At 40.7% G+C, this 21,688-nt stretch overlaps 2 gene segments (V, D, J or C); both read right to left on the minus strand.

Moving 5' to 3' along the window:
• Nucleotides 1-5,350, minus strand: part of LOC307064113 (immunoglobulin kappa light chain-like) — a 72,803-nt gene extending 67,453 nt beyond the window's left edge. Inside the window, exons 1-2 of the V gene segment in view lie at nucleotides 5,302-5,350; nucleotides 4,876-5,177 (exon numbers count right to left, since the gene is read on the minus strand).
• Nucleotides 5,351-18,701: 13,351 nt separating this feature from the next.
• On the minus strand, nucleotides 18,702-19,469 carry LOC307063974 (immunoglobulin kappa variable 2D-28-like). The segment is given in 2 exons: nucleotides 19,421-19,469; nucleotides 18,702-19,033 (listed from the first exon to the last, which is right to left on the minus strand).
• Nucleotides 19,470-21,688: the final 2,219 nt, after the last annotated feature.

The following is a 21,688-nucleotide window of genomic DNA, read 5'->3' on the forward strand; positions in this document are numbered from 1 at the left end:
TATAGGCTATGATAAATTACTGGAAACGTGCTTGTGCAGATCTTACTCACATTACATATCCTTATCCTGGTCAGTTGGGAACATCCTCAACCCACAGATTGGCTCTCTATTCTGGAATCCTCACAGCCTTATGTGAAATATGAGGCCATTATTAGAAAGTATAGAAATATAGTATTCCAGGGAATTGCACCAAAATATTTTATTATTTTATAAATGTAAAGAGGAGAACTCTTTGATTCTATTTTTAAAATAAAGCAAATAGGGCTTCCCTGGTGGCGCAGTGGTTGAGAGTCCGCCTGCCGATGCGGGGGACACAAGTTCGTGCCCCGGTCCGGGAAGATCCCACATGCCACGGAGCAGTTGGGCCCATGAGCCATGGCTGCTGGGCCTGCGTGTCCGGAGCCTGTGCTCCGCAACGGGAGAGGCCACAACAGTGAGAGGCCCGCGTACTGCAAAAAAAAATAAAAATAAAAAAATAAAGCAAATAATTGCTGGTCACAATAATCCTGAATACTCCTCAACTTACAACACTTTTTTGTTTGGGACGGAATAATAATGTTTCAAGATTCAGTAAAATTATTTGTCTTCATATAAACTAAACTTCTAATGTTGGTCATAACAGGAGTTCGCTACACTCAGAACATGTAGAAAAAAAGAAGAGAGAATGAAAAACATGTTACAAAATTTGTCTCTGTTAACATTTGCAGAGAAAAACGAGAACAGACAGAGATTTAGAGATTTAGAGAGAGAGAGAGAGAGAGAGAGAGAGAGAGAGAGAGAAGGAAGAGAAACCATAATATGAATTACCATCCTCCCACCATCAAAATCTTCAAGGTGATAGGCAAATAAAGACAAACTTAGGACCAGAACTCGCAACAGGATAGACATGTATGTGTATTAGGAATTTGACTTGACTGCCCCCTGGTGTCCTTATTTTTAAACATCTTCATTGGAGTATAATTGCTTTACAATGGTATGTTAGTTTCTGCTTTATAACAAAGTGAATCAGCTATACATATACATATATCCCCATATCTCATCCCTCTTGCATCTCCCTCCCACCCTCTCTATCCCACCCCTCTAGTGGTCACAAAGCACCGAGCTGATGTCCCTGTGCCATGAGGCTGCTTCCCACTAGCTATCTATTTTACATTTGGTAGTATATATAAGTCCATGCCACTCTTTCACCAGGTGAAAGTAGGTACAAGTACAGGTAATAATCTCCATTTAAGCCCTCCTGACTGGAGCACCAGTCCAGAAATCATGTGAAACCAAGACATTTGAAATGAGTTGGGAACACTTTTGGGGCTGTCGGGTGACATTCTGGTCGTTGCCTGTGGTTGATTTCCCTTTACTGGAGTTGCTGTCCAGATTATATTTCTGACACAAAACAGCTGGCACCAAATCACATGAAAAAAATTTCCCCCACTAGTAAAAGAGCTGTCACACGTGCCTCATAAACAGCACGGGGATGTACGTCCCCTTCCACGGTGTTGAATATGTGTCTTTGTTTTTTTTATATTCACTTTTATTTTTTATTTTATTTTATTTTTAAAGAAATGTATTTTTTATTTATTTATTTTTTAAATAATTTTTTTAATTTTTAATTTTTTTTATTTTTGTCTGTGTTGGGTCTTTGTTGCTGCGTGCGGGCTTTCTCTAGTTGCGGTGAGCGGGGGCTACTCTTCGTTGTGGTGCGAGGGCTCTCATTGCAGTGGCTTCTCTTGTTGCAGAGCACAGGCTCTAGGTGCGCAGGCTTCTGTAGTTGTAGCACGCAGGCTCAGTAGTTGTGGCACGCGGGCTTAGTTGCTCCACGGCATGTGGGATCCTCCCGGACCAGGGCTCAAACCCACGTCCCCTGCATTGCCAGGAAGATTCTTTTTTTTTTTTTTTTTACATGACTTTTTTTTTCACACACACACACACTGAATTTTATTTTTACAAGAGATAAATAAACTGAAACCAAGCATTGTAAATGGATGACAACAACAAAAGCAACAATGATTGCAATTACCAAACATGAAACACACTCATACTATGTCATAATATTGACATTCAGTCCAGTAATCCTCCACTGTAACAGCTCCTTTACTTTGCAGTGAAAATTGATTTCTATATTTTTTGCCTCTGAGTCCTTGTGGGATTTTTCTTTATTCAAACAGAAAGTCACAAAAATTATAATCATCCTCTTCAGTTCACTCAGTCCCATGTAATTAATTTTTTTATCTTGATCTTTTGTTAGCACTTTTATGAATTCATCAGTTTTCCATTAGAGTTCTGAAAATGCTTATTCATTCAGTTCAGCAGTATAGTCAGTTACCAGAAATCTGTACTTGTCAGAGTCTTTTGCATGAATTCCTTGAAGATGAAACACTTCTATAGGAACATTTTTGCAAAAGCATCAGAGTACACCCAGAACTGTCTGTAAATGACAAAAGACTTAAAAATGACCATAGTTAAAAATTTGATGATAGTTCATAATAATGCAATTGACAAGGAAATTTAGTTATTTCTGAGATATACATTTTAAAGTAATAACTAGAATTATGACTTATAACATTATACCAGAACATATTAGATTTTTAGAAATTTCATACAATGTCTGAAACACTTATATTAACATATTTCCATACAGATAACCAAAAGAAAGTTTAGTATTATATTAGTTGTTTGTTTTTTTATTTGTTTGTTTATACTGCAGGTTCTTATTAGTCATCAATTTTATACACATCAGTGTATACATGTCAATCCCAATCGCCCAATTCAGCACACCACTATCCCCATCCCACTGCGGTTTTCCCCCCTTGGTGTCCGTACGTTTGTTCTCTACATCTGTGTCTCAACTTCTGCCCTGCAAGCAGGTTCATCTGTACCATTTTTCTAGGTTCTACATACATCAGTTAATATACGATATTTGTTTTTCTCTTTCTGACTTACTTCACTCTGTATGACAGTCTCTAGATCCATCCATGTCTCAACAAATGACTCAATTTCGTTCCTTTTTATGGCTGAATAATATTCCATTGTATATATGTGCCAAAACTTCTTTATCCATTCTTGTCAATGGGCATTTAGGTTGCTTCCATGACCTGGCTATTGTAAATAGTGCTGCAATGAACACTGGGGTGCATGTGTCTTTTTGAATTATGGTTTTCTCTGGGTATATGCCCAGTAGTAGGATTGCTGGATCATATGGTAATTCTATTTTTAGTTTTTTAAGGAACCTCCATACTGTTCTCCAGAGTGGCTGTATCAATTTACTTTCCCACCAACAGGGCAAGAGGGTTCCCTTTTCTCCACACCCTCTCCAGCATTTGTTGTTTGTAGATGTTCTGATGATGCCCATTCTAACTGGTGTGAGGTGATACCTCATTGTAGTTTTATTATTATTATTATTATTTTTGCGGTACACGGGCCTGTCACTGTTGTGGCCTCTCCCGTTGCGGAGCACAGGCTCCGGACACGCAGGCTCAGCGGCCATGGCTCACAGGTCTAGCCACTCTGTGGCATGTGGGATCTTCCCGGACCGGGGTACAAACCCGTGTCCCCTGCATCGGCAGGCGGACTCTCAACCACTGCGCCACCAGGGAAGCCCCTCAATGTAGTTTTGATTTGCATTTCTCTAATAATTAGTGATGTTGAGCAGCTTTTCATGTGCCTCTTGGCCATCTGTATCTCTTCTTTGGAGAAATGTCTATTTAGGTCTTCTCCCCATTTCTGGATTGGGTTGTTTGTTTCTTTAATATTGAGCTGCATGAGCTGTTTATATATTTTGGAGATTAATCCTTTGTCTGTTGATTCATTTGCAAGTATTTTCTCCCATTCTGAGGGTTGTATTTTCATCTTGTTTATGGTTTCCTTTGCTGTGCAAAAGCTTTGAAGTTTCATTAGGTCCCAGTTGTTTATTTTTGTTTTTATTTCCATTACTCTAGGAGGTGGATCAGAAAAGATCTTTCTGTGATTTATGTCAAAGGGTGCTCTTCCTATGTTTTCCTCTAAGAGTTTTATAGTGTCCAGTTTTACATTTAGGTCTCTAATCCATTTTGAGTTTATTTTTGTGTATGGTGTTAGGGAGTGTTCTAATTTCATTCTTTTACATGTAGCTGTCCAGTTTTCCCAGCACCACTTATTGAAGAGACTGTCGTTTCTCCATTGTATATTCTTGCCTCCATTGTCATAGATTAGTTGACCATAGGTGCATGGGTTTACCTCTGGGCTTTCTATCCTGTTCCATTTATCTCTATTTCTGTTTTTGTGCCAGCACCATACTGTCTTGATTACTCAAGTCAGGGAGCCTGATTCTTCCAGCTCCATGCATGGCCACAGGCAAGATCTTGAGAATCGTCTGAGGTGCTGCAGGCAGCTTGCTACATCAGCACACCCAGCCCTGGGCATCAGAGACAGGCCACATGGCTTGGTTACAGCCTGTATCTCTAGTGGCAGATATGTTCGAGCTTCTCTGGGAACACCAGGGCATCACTTATTTCTAATAGTGCTTCACTTAGTATCACACTCCCCAGACTTTAAAAGGGTATAGTTTAGACTCACATTCCATGTATTAAAAAAAAAATCCTTGCTTGCAAGATGTAGACTTGGTTTTCTTTTGCTGAAAGAACTCCAACCGAACTCCTCAGGTGTAATCATCTGTCCTATATAAATCAGAAGAGGCATCATCATGTCTCTGCCACTGGCACTGAAGAGGGGCAGGAGAGTTAGAGTGCTGTTCCTGCCACTTCTACCAAAACTTCTAGCCACATTCAAAAAGTGGGTACATCTCAGAAATGTTCTCAGTGGATAGAGGTGGCAAGAGCAGCTGGGGCAGTCAAGCCTCACACATCTGCATCCCCTAGTGGTTTATGTTCTGGTTTGTAACACTGTGGGAGGTGTTTCATCATACTGTTGACAGTAATAAGTTGCAGCATCTTGAGCCTCTAGGTTGTTGATGGTGAGGGTGAAATCTGTCCCAGATCCACTGCCAGTGAACCGGGATGGGACCCCAGTTTCCAAATTGGATGCACCATAGATCAGGAGCTTAGGAGCTTTCCCTGGTTTCTGCTGATACCAGGCTAAATATTTGCTAATGCTTTGACTGGCCCGGCAAGAGATGGTGACTCTTTCTCTTAGAGATGCAGACACAGAGGTTGGAGACTGGGTCATCTGGATGTCACACCTGGCACCTGAGATTGGAAACACAAAAAACAAATATCCATGTTATTACTAAGTTATAAGAGGACTATCCTGTAAGACCAGGCAGTAATGACCACACAAGCAGAGTAAATTCCTAGAGCTCTCCATCCTTACCTGGGAGCCAGAGCAGCAACAAGCTGAGGAGCTGAGTGGGGACCCTCATGTTCACTCCGTGTCCTGACTGGGACTGAGTTCTGCACAAGATATGCTCAGAGCATTAATAAGTCTCCAGGGCAGTGGGTTGTTCTCCAGTAACATGCAAATCAGCAGGGGATGAGGCAGAGTCGGGCACAGCTGCAGGGCTGGCCAATCTCAATAACATCGCACAGGGGCCGTGTCTCCCAGATGCCCAAGTCTGATAGGAGCAGCTCCAACTTGACTGCAGACAATGCTTTTCTCCCTGGAGGCCAGAGACTTGAATTACTCTACTGTTCTTTTGTTCTTTTCAATGTTCATAACATGATTTTTTTGCTACCTTTCCATCTAATATGGGTTCTATCATGGATGATATACTTCAAGAAGCTGCAAGAATTTTTACACGATCTCTGCATTGGGTACCTGGGGATATCATTGAAGCTAGAATGTCTTCTTTGTTGACCTGATTCCCTGATGCTCTTGGAGTGATAAATTTTATTAGAGAGATAGAACATAGGATAGCCACAGCGTTTCCCATCCATATTTAACAATGCACCAGATCCAGACATGTGCAGAATGTGTGGAATCTACCAATGTTGTACAAAAATTTCTCTGAACTTATTTGAGGGAAAATACCTGCAGAGCTCACACAGAGCCAAGATTAGTTGTTTCCACCAGCCAGAGCACAAAGTCTCATCATTTGAGAGACATCAGGTTGCATGTTCCAAAAGGCTTTGTTCCAGTAGAGGGCAAAATTATCTGTATTCTCGATGCCATTCAGGTCTTCCCTAATAAAGATTAAAAGCAAAATCCACTAGACTCAAACAGTTTCAGCCAACAAGATTAGATATTGCTGCAGAAAAGATTAGTGACTTTCTCAATAAAAAGTATCCATAATCGAGCACAAGGAGAAAAAATACAATAAAATGAGCAAAGCATTAGTGAGCTGCAAGCCAACTTCAAGCAATCTATTGCGTGTATAATTAAAGTCCTGAGAGGAAGAATTAGGGACAGGAGTACAAAGAAATATTTGAGAAAATATTGTCTATAATTTTCCACATTAAAAACAATCACACCCAGGGCTTCAATAATTAAAAATCAAGATCAGGTGAAAACCATGAAATCAGTGGTTGAATTTGCAGAAGACTGAGAAAAAGCACACAACTTACCCACCGCTCCCTCTGGGGTCCTGGCTGTAGTTGCAAATAAGTTTCTAGCATCTGAATGGCTGGGGGAATATCAAGAAATTATCTTCAAAATGGAAACACAGCCCTCATAACAAAAAAATAGAGTCAACACTAGTTACTCTTCTTTGGGTTCTGAAAGTTGCATGTATATTTTGGAGTCAGTGGTCTGACTGATGCTTAAGAACTTGTAAGGTTGCCATTTCTGAGCGAGTCCCAGAAGAGAAGAAGACTCTGCACTAAGTACAACCTGCAGTGGACTGTATGACCTAGTGGACCAGTGAAGCTAAAGTGCCTGGGGTTAGATAGGGACAGTGTAATGGAGGCTGCAGAAAGCTCAGCAGGAGAAGCACAGTTCAGATCTCTAGAGTATTGGAATAATGCCATAATCCCTTCTGAAGATACCAATTCCCTTTCTTTGATATGGGTTCTGATTTGCTATTAATTCCTTGTAGAGACTACATGCTGTCTATAGGCCCAAAAGGAGCCCTGTGACCTGAGTTGCTCTTTATGAATTGAGTGGTAACTGACCCACTAGTCTATAAACATATGCATGCAAAAGAGCATTCTATCATCAGGTAGAAGTGGGATATTAAGGCTAGGGCTTGATTCTGTCCCCCAGGCAGACAGGATTTACCCAGGTAGGTTGCTCAAACTCTCTTGGCACCAACACTTGCAGAATTCCTCCTTTTCTCTCATGCTGTACCTACAGACTTATGTGGATTCTCTTTAGCAAACTGATTGAAGAAGAAAATAATTCAGATCAAATTTATGTCATATATGCTTTCATCTTTTCAAAGTAGATTTTTTTTTTTTTTTTTTTTTTTTTTTTTTGCGGTACGCGGTCCTCTCACTGCTGTGGCCTCTCCCGTTGCAGAGCACAGGCTCCGGACGCGCAGGCTCAGCAGCCATGGCTCACGGGCCCAGCTGCTCCGCGGCATGTGGGATCCTCCCGGACCGGGGCACGAACCCGTGTCCCCTGCATCGGTAGGCGGACTCTCAACCACTGCGCTACCAGGGAAGCCCCAAAGTAGATTTTTATAGCATTGAAGCCCACTTTAAGCATAGTGAGGTAAGACCATGCAGGAAGAAAATATCTCAGTGGGCAGGACTTGGAGTTATGTGCTCTAATCCACTTTGCCTTGCACAGAGATAACCTGTGTCAGAGATCTTTACTAATTCAAGAGCAGTGATTAACAGTTTGGCCAAATGGTCAGAAGATTGGATTAACCATGACTGGAAAGTTGGTGAGAAGTAGATCTAAAGCAGAGTTTTCAAATGGATCTTTAGGACTGGGCACATTTCTTGGAGTGCCCCCTTAGTATTTTCAGGTACAGAAGTAAAGTTTAATAGTTAATAGAAGATTACAGTAACACAATACATAGATGTCAAATTGGTTAATCCATTAATGAGTAAAAGATTTGAGTTACTATACACCAAAAGGGTTGTTGTATATGGCAGTGGGCACATGGGTAGTGGAAAATATAAAGTTATAAATGTTAACTATGGCTGACTTGGTACAATTGGAGAAATAAGAGCTCTTATCTATATCTATATTTATGTGTCTGTCTATCTATTATCTATCTATCTATCTATCATGATTTCTCACCTTCTTCTGAGAGGCAGATGTAAGAGGAAGGATACATGCAAATTATGGTTGTTTCATGTTGGATTAAATAGTCAGGAATGCTTGTCAGGAGAGCACCTGCCCTTGTCCTGTCTCTGAATGAATTATGTCTCCCTCTGCTGGTGATCTAGAGTTGAGACACGTTAAGATTTTTTCTACAACCTTTATTTATATCCAATAAACTGCACATGTTTAGCATATACAATTTGGTGAGTTTGGATATATGCATACACTCATGAAATCTTTACCACCTTCAAAATTTTAGATATATTGTTCTCCTTCAAAATTTTCATCACATCCCGTTGGGTATTTTGTTGTTGTTAGGATTTTATATTTTATTTTATTTATTCATTTTTAATGATAATGCTGAAATCTCCCCTCCTAACAATTCAGTTCATTATATGCTCCTGTCACTTTAGGCGCTGTGCTGTACAGCAGATCACTGGATCTCACTCATCTTCAAAGCTGAGACTTTATACTCATTATTTTGAAAAGGTTTGTCCATACTTGATCCCATGCAGAACTGAGCAGGAGAATAAAAACACACAAACTAATAGTCTTCTGGTATAGTTTGTGTTTATCTAGAGTAAAAGCAGCTCACATCCTCAGTTCTCCCCCAGGACAGTGTTAATTCTCTGGTTCTCTGTCACACTGAAGGCTGAAGAAACTTTGATTGTCTGGACATTCCACAGTGTGTCGTATAATGCAGGACTGGATTGATGACATCACGTTCATTAGACTCGATGGGCAAGAAATTGCCAGGACTGTAAATGACTGGTAAAAATATACGTGCTCCAGACAATACGATGTAAATCCTACCAAAATTCATGGGCTCCCAATCAGTGAATATGGCAGGGGTCCAGGTGCCTGAGACATCTCAGACTGGCACATGCTATTCAGGGTAAAGAACAAGAAATTGAAACTTGTCCTCCTACCACTGAGGGTGAGGCAGAGTGTTTGTGGGCTCGGTGGAATGTTGACACAATACATTCCACACTTGGGTACACGACACCACCCATTTGTGGCTCACACAGAAAGCTGCCAGGTCTGAGTTGGCTCAGGGAAGAGAGGTCTCTGCATCAGGTTCAGGTCATGATATATAAGTGGCTGTGTCACTTGGGCCATACGATCCAGTACATATGTTGTTGCATGATACATCTGTGATAGATAAGGATATTGTGTGTACACTCTATAAGAGCTCACATCATAGATTTCTAGGGTTCTAGGGCACGACCATGCCACCCTCAGGAAATTAAAAAATTCAACTATACAGTGTTAAAAAATCAGCCCTCAGAATGTCAGGGATGCTTGCTAGACATGGCCTTGGAAGTGAAGTAGCTTCGTGATTGAGTTTCCCATTATAATCTGGTAATTTTCTTTCTTTTTTTTTTTTTTTTTTGCGGTACGCGTGCTTCTCACTGTTGTGGCCTCTCCCGTTGCGGAGCACAGGCTCTGGATGCGCAGGCTCAGTGGCCATGGCTCACGGACCCAGCCGCTCCGTGGCATGTGGGATCTTCCCGGACCGGGGCACAAACCCGCGTCCCCTGCATCGGCAGGCGGACTCTCAACCACTGCGCCACCGGGGAAGCCCTAATCTGGTAATTTTCGACCCACCAGATTATCAGGTGGAATGGGATATGTCAGGCAATAACAAAAGATCTAACATATGTGTCACTTGAATCGTGGAAGGAGGAGAGAAAATGGATGGAACAAAAGAAGGATTCGAATGATAATAGTTACTGACTAGTGAATTTTTAATCTCTAAAGGAATGTGCATCTCTTGCCCTCTCTGTCTTTATGTGCAAAAGGAGGTTAATGGATATAGGTGATGTACTCCTCAGTGGTCCATACAATGCATCTCTCTCAGAGGTCATTAGGACATGGGTTGACTTAGGATTTATTCTTGCTGCATATCTTGGTCACGGCTGGACAAAGGAGAACCTGTTCAGTTGGGCCCATTTTCTTCAAGTTGTCCAGTATCAATAATCTATACAATGTTAGGAATGGCTACCTAAAAACGACCTAAAGAAAAATCTTAATGTATGAATATACATTTCTAAAGTGTAGTTTTGTCCTCTAATCCGCCCAAAAGGCCAGGGGTGTCACTCAAAGAGTTATTGTGAGACAGGCCAGGAGCTAGTAAAGCATGCAAATTATGTGCTAGTACAATATTTGTCACATGAAAAGGGGACTTTAAAATCTACTGTTAAGTAAACTAAATCAAAACTTCATAACTCTCTCTCCCTGAAATTCTGATATATTTCCCATCTTCAGACTGAGTGTTGTCCCTTATACTGTATTTGAAGACATGTGATTTTATCCAGGTAATTAATTTTTCAGCCATTCATGTTTGTTTATTGGTCAGTTTGTTTAATTGGTTTGTTTATTATGTTTGTTTATTGGTTTGTTTGTTGGTTGGTCAGTTTGTTTAATTGCTATTATCTTTATAACTCACAAGTGCTAATACATAGGTGACTCGAATATCAACTAGATTTCAACTTAAAATGAAAAGAAACCCTAAGAACTTATAGTATTGTCGTGAACATACATATAATAAGCACTTTCATAGGCTTCAATGATTTACTTTTTAACGTTAGGCAAAATTATCTCCATTCATACCCTTTGAACCAGGACTGAGATAGAAAAGTGTTTTAAGGTGAACACAACCATTTGTGGGAGTTTTAAAAACAATGTTTATGTAGGATGTTATTATAGCTAGCGCAGGTAGTATACCTTAATCCATTTCATTTATGTAATCATTTTGCACATATGCATGTGATGTGGGTACATAGATGTATTTATAAACTTATTTATACATAAACATGTATATATAAGTATATGCAACAATAATATATCAAATAAATACACACGCATAGATATGTATATTACATATAATATGCAAATTTTTCCAAAAAGGAGGTAAATTTCACATTTATTATTCAAATATTATCTAGTTTTAATTTACTCTTAATATATTTATAAATACATTACTAAATATTTGTACTTATACCAAATATTTTAATAAATATATCTATCTAGATGGGTAGGTGTGTAAATATTATGTAGGTCACCTCTTGCATGATAATTATTGGTACACAACCACTGAAAACTCAGTGGCATCTATCACTAAGCATTTATTTTCATGTTCACAAATGTCCATTTTAACAATGATTAACATGATTAACCCTGGCTGATCCAGGCAGGTCTCAGCAGGGTGGTTCTGTGGCAGACACCTGAGCTTGTCTCCAGCTTATGGACTGTGTTTGATTTGGGCCAAGACTGAAAGGCAGTGGTTACTCAGGGCACAACATTCTCATGGGAAATTGCAGGGGTGAACAAAATCCCTAAACCAAACTGCACAGGCAAATTTAAGTTCAGTCGTCTCCAAGACATGTGCACACAATTTTTTTGAATTAATACATATGGTATTATTATTATTATTTTTTAGAATTTTAAGTTTTCAGAAGATTTGAGCAGGGCTTCCCTGGTGGCGCAGTGGTAGAGAGTCCGCCTGCCGATGCAGGGGATGCGGGTTCGTGCCCCGGTATGGGAGGATCCCACGTGCCGCGGAGCGGCTGGGCCCGTGAGCCATGGCCGCTGGGCCTGCGCGTCCGGAGCCTGTGCTCCGCGGCGGGAGAGGCCACAGCAGTGAGAGGCCCGCGTACCGCAAAAAAAAAAAAAAAAAAAAAGAAGATTTGAGCAAAAAGTTCAGAGAGTTCCCAAATACTGTCTCAACACTCTAGTCATTGTGCCCTATTGTTAGACATTGGTGTGGTATACATTTGTTACAATTGATGACCCAACACTGATCCATTATATTAACAAAATTCCATCCCTTATATTAAGCTTCACTCTTTGCATTGTACATTCTATGCATTTGACATGTCCATAATAACATTTAACCACCATTACAGTATCATACAGAATTCTTTTTTTTTTTAAAGAAGATGTTGGGGGTAGGAGTTTATTTATTTATTTTTGCTGTGTTGGGTCTTCGTTTCTGTGCGAGGGCTTTCTCTAGTTGTGGCAAGCGGGGGCCACTCTTCATCGCGGTGCACAGGCCTCTCATTATCGCGGCCTCTCTTGTTGCGGAGCACAGGCTCCAGACGCTCAGGCTCAGTAGTTGTGGCTCACGGGCCTAGTTGCTTCGCGGCATGTGGGACCCTCTCAGACCAGGGCTCAAACCCGTGTCCCCTGCATTAGCAGGCAGATTCTCAACCACTGCGCCACCAGGGAAGCCCAACATGACTATTCTTATGTGTCAGCCTGATGTAGGTCATGTTGAATTGAACAGCTTTTTAAAAATAGTGCAGTATCAAATTGCTTTTGTCCTGAAAATAGTCTTGGAAATTGTAAAAATAGACTTTGTCTTCTTATTAAATTTGGGTAATTTAAATCCAAAATCGGACTTAATTGATGAAAACAAGTGAACTAATACAATACTATATGAGATTCCACAAGAATGTTTTGTCTGCATATTCTCTGGGAAATACTCAAGAATAAGATTTTGAAACAATACTGAAAAGATAAGTGAGCAGAAATGATGTTCACCTTTAAACTTTGAACTTTATGGCAGTAATCTCATTTGCTGAGAAAAAATCATGGTGTAGAAGTACATGTAGATTATGTGTTCCATATTTCACTAGTCACAATATTATTTACCCTTTTATTTTATTCTATTTCTTACGTTTTTCTTTCTTTGACCTGTTTTTTGGCTTTTCTTTGTTTGTTTGTTTGTTTGTTTTATGATTCTGGGTCTTATTCTGGCTTCTAAATGTACCAAGACAAATAGGGTTTCTACTAGATAGCAGGCTGCTGTCCTAAAAATTCCAGCCCTCTAACCATGCAGTGAAAGAAGTCAAAAGATAAGCATTTGAAAGAAAATCAAACAAACATATATGAAGCAAAATGGAGAAGCTATTATAAATATTAAAACTAGTTTTATAGGATACTTTTAACATGCATGAAATTAAGAATTGTTTTTATGCACTATTACTGTTTGAATTCTGTTACCCTAAGAATTATAATGATGTTTCAGATTCCAGGACATCAGAATGTGACATCATTTGGAAAATATTCATTGTAGATATAATTAGGTAATTAAGATGTGGTCATACTCAGTATGGTGGGCCTTTAATATGACAGGTGGCCTTATAAGGAGAGGAGAAAGGACACAAAGGCAGAGATACAGAGAGAAGAAACCATGTGAAGACAGAGGCAGTGATTGGACTTACAATACCACGAGTTAAGAAAAACCTGGGGCCACCAGAAGGTGAAAAAAGACAATGAAGGGTCCTCACCTACAGGTTTCAGAGAGGGCCTGGCCTGGACAACACCTTGAGTTCATACCTCAAGTCTCCAGTCCTGAGAGAGAATACATCTCTGTTGTTTTAGGCCACTAAATCCCTAGTACTTTCTTACAGAAGCCTGAAGAAACGAATACACCCAGTACTGAATATGGAAACATAAACTGTAGGAAAAAGAGTGAAAGTGAGAATTCTGTTGTGTTTTATTACAAATCAATTTTGCAGAAGCTCCTTTTACAAAATATTCTTTAAGATGGATGCATTTCAGAGAGAATTTTTCTCTTTTATGAAATTACCAGAAAACTTTTAAAGGTCTCCAATCATTATTTGTTGTTTTATCTCATAACCAACTGTCCTAAAATATATAGAAAATGTTAAATCCCTTAAAAAATCATTCTTGGTATGAAAAAAGGCTTTGAAATATTCCTCTCCTACCTTTAGAAAGAAATTATAAGATTTCTACTTCTAAAAACAGCTCTCTGCCTCATCTATGTTATGAAACCATGTTGAGGCCCGTAAACAAAACTAACCAGCAGCCAACACTAATCACTTCACACCACCCAGCAATAATAATTTTTCAGGGTTGAATGAGTGACCTCCATGAGGTCCAGGTGGGGAGCAGGTCTCTGTGAGTCTCTAACTTTGACCACAGTCAACTGAATGAGGAAGGTCTTAGGCAGGCAGGTTCATTGTACTTTTTGTCTCTGTTGTCAGATACTATTAGTCTGAGGTCCTTAAAACTGAAAGCCAATAGAACTACCATATGACCCAGCAATCCCACTACTGGGCATATAACCTGAGAAAACCATAACTCAAAAAGAGTCATGTACCACAATATTCATTGTAGCTCTATTTACGATAGCCAGGACATGGAAGCAACCTAAGTGTCCATCAATAGATGAATGGATAAAGAAGATGTGGCACATATATACAATGGGATATTAGCCATAAAAAGAAATGAAATTGAGTTATTTGTAGTGAGGTAGATGGACCTAGAGTCTGTCATACAGAGTGAAGTAAGTCAGAAAGAGAAAAACAAAATACCGTATGCTAACATATATATATGGAATCTAAAAAAAAAAAAGGTTCTGAAGAACCGAGGGGCAGGACAGGAAGAAAGATGCAGACATAGAGAATGGACTTAAGGACACGGGGAGGTGGAAGGGTAAGGTGGGACGAAGTGAGAGAGTGGCATGGACATATATACACTACCAAATGTAAAATAGATAGCTAGTGGGAAGCAGCTGCATAGCACAGGGAGATCAGCTCGGTGCTTTGTGACCACCTAGAGGGGTGAGATAGGGAGGGTGGGAGGGAGACGCAAGAGGGAAGAGATATGGGAACAGATGTATATGTATACGTATAGCTGATTCACTTTGTTATACAGCAGAAAAAAACATAACAATATAAAGCAATTATACCCCAATAAAGGTGTTTAAGGAAAAAAAAGAACTAAGAGAACGTTAATGGAAATGGGAAAAGTAGCAAGTTTGGCAGAAAGGCAGAAAGCAAGCAAGGTGTGTCACTGGGAAATGCAGTGCGTAGGTTTGTTCTCCAGTTTTTATTAAACTTACCAACGCAGGAAAAAAAAAACTTGGCTCAAAACAAAGCCTTCTGACAATGAGTTGGGAACTCCTTCTGGACTGCCTGGTGCCATTCTGGTTGTTGTCTGGTGGATGATTTCCCTTAGTTGGAGTTGCTGTCCAGATTATATTTGTGGACACTATACAGCTGGCATCAAATGGCAGGAAAAAATTTCCCGCAAAGGCAAAAGAGCTCTCACATGAGCCCCATAAACAGGATGGCCATATAAATCCCCTTCCAGAGTGTTGAATGTGTGTCTTTTCCTCAAGGAAAGGAATCACTATGGACTTCCCTGGTGGCGCAGTGGTTCAGAATCCGCCTGCCAATGCAGGGGACACAGATTTGATCCCTGGTCCGGGCAGATCCCACATGCTGTGCAGCAACTAAGCCCATGCTCCACAACGACTGAGCCTGAGCTCTAGAGCCCACGAGCCACAATTGCTGAAGCCCACGCTCCTGGAACCTGTGCTCGACAACAAGAGAAGCCACTGCAATGAGAAGCCTGCGCACCGCAATGAAGAGTAGCCCCCACTCACTGCAACTAGAGAAAGCCTGTGTGCAGCAATGGAGACCCAAAGCAGCCAAAAATAAATGAAATTTAAAAAAAGAAAAGAAAAAGAAAGAAAGGAATCACTTGACAGCCTCTCTGACTTCTGGAGTCAACACATTGCACATGTAGGAGGGCTGGTCTGGCACATGGACCAGGTGACATGGAATCTGCCATATTTGAGTTGGCCCAGAAAAGCAAAGGTCTCTGCAGCAGGTCCAGCCTGCAGTGCAAGCAGCCCTGCCACCTGGGCCAGTGAGGACATAGAAGACTTGATCAAAGACATCATCCATCTGGACAAAGCTCACACTTAGAGAATACTCTGCTAACAATAGTAAAACACACCAGAGAACTTAGTGGATGCTCCAGGGAGGACATGGCAGCCTTTCCATGGAGGCTTTGTGGACCATAAGCTCCCTTAGTGAGGAGGAAGGAAGAGGCTCTGGTAGGACGACCTGATGATGCCGGGACACCTTTTTACACAAAAGTGGACCCAATGGCTGTGACTGAGGCCTTCAAACCTCTTCCTTAAGGCTGTACAGACATTTCCACCTGAGCCCAGCCTGGAGTCAACTTGTCCTCTGGGCACTGCAGCTGCTTCTGCCACCCTGAGGGTGAAGCCTCCTTGGAAAGTTTCTGTTTGAGGTTTTTACACTCTGCTGGGTTCAGTGAGTCCCCTGTTCCCAGAAGTATGTGCAGCGTCCCCAGGCTTCACTCTGGTGATTGTAGCAAGAAGTCAATTGAATTTTGAATAAAATTGTCCCCACTGTGAATATGTGTAGAAATACCTCCTGAAGACTTGTCATTCTTTGTATGTGTTACAAACTCATTAATACAAATCTTTTTTAAAAAACTTTCTAATTAAGAATCCAATTTTAATTGCACTTGCTATGAAATCCATTATTTTGGAAAGTAATCATCTCTAAATAGTTTCAATTCCTTAACCAGAAACAGTATTATATTGTCCAGGTGGCCTTGAAAATATTTCATATCATTCATACCATGTCAGAGCACATAACTAGAATGCCCATTATTAGTTCAGCAGTATTTTTAGGCATTTTTTAAAATGGGATCTATTTGAAGTATTCACTTTCTCTACAAGTATCACTAGCAAATGTGAGTCAGATCCATTTTCAAGAAATGAACATTCATGTGAAAACTAGACATTTATTTATTTATTGAATTTTTGCTTTTTTGAGTAAATAGTAGCAAGTATGTAATCTCTAAGAATTATGTGACATGAATCTTCATTGCTACATAGAATGTTGGACACTTTGGAAAGACAGCCACTGGGAAAGTTACAACATAAACAGAGGGTAGCACTGAGAACTCATAATTTCATAACGTCAGAGAACTGTGGAAAATAAAAGAATTAAATGACCTGAAATAGCAAAGTAAAAAGTAAAAACTTTCCCTTTCTCGTTGAGCCAATGTTTACCCAACACTTTGCTCTTCTATATTATTTTCCGAACTTGCATGTGGACAGAAGTTCTGACTTGGCCCAAGTAGAGGAACCTATAGCTGGAAAAAGTAAGTCTAGCTGAGCTTTGGTTGTAACCCAGGGTAACTTCTTACTGTTATTTATTCAGGCTTTTTCTTTTTTTCCCAAGGCTACCCAGATCATTCTTAAAATATGTCTGAATCCTCCACACTGGTCTTCATCTCTTCTGCATCTCCTGCTAATTTTTGCCCTTTGGACATTTTAGTTTCCATGTCACATCCCATAGCACCTCCCTGACCAACCGTACGGCCTCTGCTGGACCACCTCCAGGGGCAAATATATTTTTGGAGACTCTCCTCGGCTGAGTTAGGTTGACAGTGACTGTGTGACATGACCTCAGGTCTCCTCCCAGGAACATCACTAAGCCCTGATGATGATGGATTTCAAGCCCTGCGCCACATACTCATTTCCTGTGACACTTGCAACCAGGCAGACGTCCCTTCCACTCTGTGATTCCGTAAGGAACATATAGCGTCTTCTGTCTTCGTTTTTATTATCAACCCTCAACACCACCACCATTTTTTTTTTTTTTGCAGTACGCGGGCCTCTCACTGCTGTGGCCTCTCCCGTTGCAGAGCACAGGCTCCAGATGCGCTGGCTCAGCGGCCATGGCTCACGGGCCCAGCCGCTCCGCGGCATGTGGGATCTTCCTGGACCGGGGCATGAACCCGCGTCCCCTGCATCGGCAGGCGGACTCTCAACCACTGCGCCACCAGGGAAGCCCCACCACCATTTTTAATCCCACCTCATAGAAGCCAAAGAGCAACTGTGTGTGTGTCAACTAGATTCTCTTCATGTTTCCATTCCTGCAGTCTTCCCACACTTTAAAATTCTTAACTTTTGTGGGAAAAAAAGCCCCTCATATCATTCTGTATTTTTCCAGTGTTCTACAGGGTAAATTCTATGCCCTACAGTTTATTTATTTTTTAATCTCTACTTTGGAATTTTAATATCTCACATTTTCTTTCTGTGAAAGGTAATTGAGACAAATCAGAGATGTTTAGCATTAGGTTATTTTATGGACTATGGATTTACAACTGACTATTTAGACACTCATAACCCCAAAGTCTTACTGATGTTCTCAGCTAACTCCCCCTGAGGACAGCTGTGTAGACTGCTGTCTAGAACATGATAAACAAGTAGGAAGATATGTAGTAAAAAGGAGAATCAGAAGCTGGGGAAAGTGGGGGAAAATATTCTTGAATATTATGACATGTTATCTTAAAAAATATATCAAAAACTGCTAAACCCGTTATGTTGCTATAAATCTGCCTCAATTGTCCACCTGTTACACTGACTACATTTATTTGACACCTACCTGTACATAAGGGAGGGAGAACTAGGATGAGCTTTCACTCACCTCTCCTTCCTCAGGTCTGTTGGCTCAGAGGGCACTTAGACCCTTCCATTCTCCTGCTGGTTCTGTCAGGCAAGGCTCTGCAGCTGATGGGGCCTTAAGCTGTGGTGTCTGAGTAGAGGAGGCTTTCATGGTCCAGAGGCCTCAGCTTCAAACTACTCCCCTGATTCTCTAACATCTTCCTCTTACACTGACTCAGAGAATCTGCCTGCCTGCTCCCCAGACAGTCAACATATGTGGGCAGCTGGGCCACTTGGAGAGGGGTGTTTGTGTTCAGGGCTGTACCACTGTGGGAGGATCTTCCATGCCTTGCTGGCAGTAATAAACTCCAACATCCTCAGCCTCCACCCTGCTGATTTTTAGTGTGAAATCTGTCCCTGACCCACTGCCAGTGAACCTCTCTGGGACCCCAGAGGCCCGGTTGGAAGCTCCATAGATCAGGAGCTGTGGAGACCGACCTGGTTTCTGCAGGTACCAATTCAAATAAGTGTTTCCACAACTATCTAGGAGGCTCTGACTGGATCTGCAGGAGATGGAGGCTGGGTCTCCAGGGGTGACAGACAGGGAGAGTGGAGTCTGGGTCAGCACAATATCCCCACTGGATCCTAAAATAGAGAAAAGTACAAGATTATGGACAAAATTTATAAACCACTTTCAGAATTTTCCTTTTGTTATTTACTTCAGGCTAAATCATTTTAAAAATTCTGATTAATACCTCAAATATCCAATTTCAAAAAGAACCCAAGATTTGCAAGGTAAAAAGAGGTCTCTGGAGGTCATATTCCTTTGTCCACACTTTCTATGTCGCAGTTCTCACCAGAGCACAGGTACTTGTTTCTTTGGGACTCTTTCTCATTCTCATATCGCTAAACATCACAGGCCCTTTACAGAGGGTAATGTGTGCATCTAACACACGGACAGATACACATGAAAAGCAGTGGTGCCCCCAGAGCTCACCAGCCCCCCACCCTCCTTCTCCCCTCTGTCCTTACCTGGGACCCAGAGCACGAGGAGGCCCAGGAGCTGAGCAGGGAACCCCATTTTCAGAAGTTGGAACTGAGGAATCCTGATAAGTCAGAGCAAGACTGGAGTTGAGCTTTTATCTCACTCTTGCAGGGGAAGGTCCTCCCTGGGGAACAACATGCAAATCCCCTGTGGGGGGTGGGGTGGACAGCTGTGTGGAAAGAGCCAGGGGGAGGGACGGAGGGGCTCAACTTCGAGTAAAGTGAAATAAAGGCCTTCTGTGTTTGGAATAAAATGAACACCTAAAATCCATACTTCTTGGAAGAGTGGGAAGAAGAATTCCACTGTGAAAGTCCGGATGGATTGCAAGGACCCAGTGTACATGCCCTGCGGCTCTAAGAAAGCATCGGAGACCCTGAGGTGTAGACATGTGTGTCCAGGGTCAATATCCAGGAGGGGAACAGTCATCTTGCTCTGATTCTTCCAGGCTGATCTAGATAAGAGAACAGCTCCTTCCCCACTAGTACTGACCATCAGAACTTTCTCCAAATAACTGCATAGAGTTAAGCCGTTTCAACAGCTGTCAGGTAACTGTAGTTCCCAGGTTACCTGTTTAAGAATGTTAGAAACAGGTGTTAGAACTGGTCTTTTCCTGAGACCTCATAAATTATATTTCAAAGACCACTTAAATCACAAGAACTTGACAGTAAAATGAAGTACCTGAAAACCAGTTATTTTACTCTGGTGAATAATTTATCATAGTTCTATGTCTCTCTCTGTCTCTCTGTCTCTCTCTCTTTCTGTCTCTGTCCCTCTCTCTCTCTCTGTCTCTGTCTCTCTGTCTCTCTCTCTCTCTATATATATATGTTTTGTACATACACACACACACACACACACACACATATATATACACATATATATGTCAGATTAATCAAAGGAAAAAATTCACTTGGGATGATGGAACATAATGAAAAAACAACGATTTTATATTATTTTTTCTGAGTGGTGCTTAGAAAAACTCATCTCCTGTTGACTCTTTCTCACCTAGTAGAACCAGGTCCTGCAGGGTTTCCTGGGGCTTGTCAGCTCTGTGTGAGGACCTAAGGTTCTCACTAGCCAATATGTTGGAAGCCACAGCCATGAGTCTACATTTCAAAAGGAGATGACCTTTCTGAGAAAAGCAATGACTGGATCCTTTATTTTAATGTCTCAGTGTAGCCTGTGTCTATCATTGACACATTCCTGGGCTTTTATTTAAGGATGGTCATTGTGGAACACAGTTCCAGACCACCACTGCTCAGCGCATCAGTCTGTCACACCAGCTTTCATTAAATAGGAAAACAACATGACTATTCTCACGTGTCAGCCTGGTGCAGGTCATGTTGAATTGAACAGCTCCTGAAACATAGTGCCAATGTCAAATTGCTTTTGTCTTGAAAATAAAACCTTGGAGAAATTGAAAAAGTTGACTTTGCTATCTTATTAAAGTTTGGATAATTTAAATCCAAAGTCAAACTTAACTGACCAAGACAGATTAACTAATACGATACTATGTAAGATTCCACAAGAACATCTGGTCTGAATATTTTCTGGGAAATATTCAAGAATAAAATCTTGAAACAATGCTGAAAAAATAACTAAGCAAAAGTTATGTCCATCTTTAAACTCTGAACCCTATGGCAATAATCTCATTAACAGAGATAAGTCATGGTGTAGAGGTACAAGTAGAATTATACATGTTCCATATTTCACTGTTCAAAATATTATTTACTCTTTCATTTTATCTATTTCTTAAAGTTTTTGCTTTCCTTGACCTGTTTTTTTTTTTTTTTTAATGATGGTAGCAAAAAGATTCTGGGTTTTACTCCTGGCTTATGAAGGTACCAAGACAAATAGGTGTTTCTACTAGGTAACAGGCTGCTATCCTGAAATTCCAGCCCTCTAATCAACCATGTAGTGAAAGAAGTCAAAAATAAGCACCTGAAAGAAATACAAACAAATATGAAGCAAAATGGAGAAATTATTATAAATATTAAAGCTACTTTTATAGGAATCTTTTAACATGTTTTAACTTAAGAACTGTTTTTATGCTCTATTATTAGTTCAATACTGTTTCCCTAAACTTATATTGAAGTTTTAGCCCCCAGAACCTCAGAATATGACATTATTTGGAAAATATTCATTGTAGATATAATTAGGTTAATTAGGAGGTGGTTATACTGTAGTATCGTTGGCCTTTTTATAACTGAAATATAGTTAATGTAAAATATCATGTTAGTTTCAGGTGCACAGCACAG

This window comes from Hyperoodon ampullatus (genome assembly GCF_949752795.1).
Source record: "Hyperoodon ampullatus genome assembly, chromosome: 15".
Taxonomy (NCBI): domain Eukaryota; kingdom Metazoa; phylum Chordata; class Mammalia; order Artiodactyla; family Ziphiidae; genus Hyperoodon; species Hyperoodon ampullatus.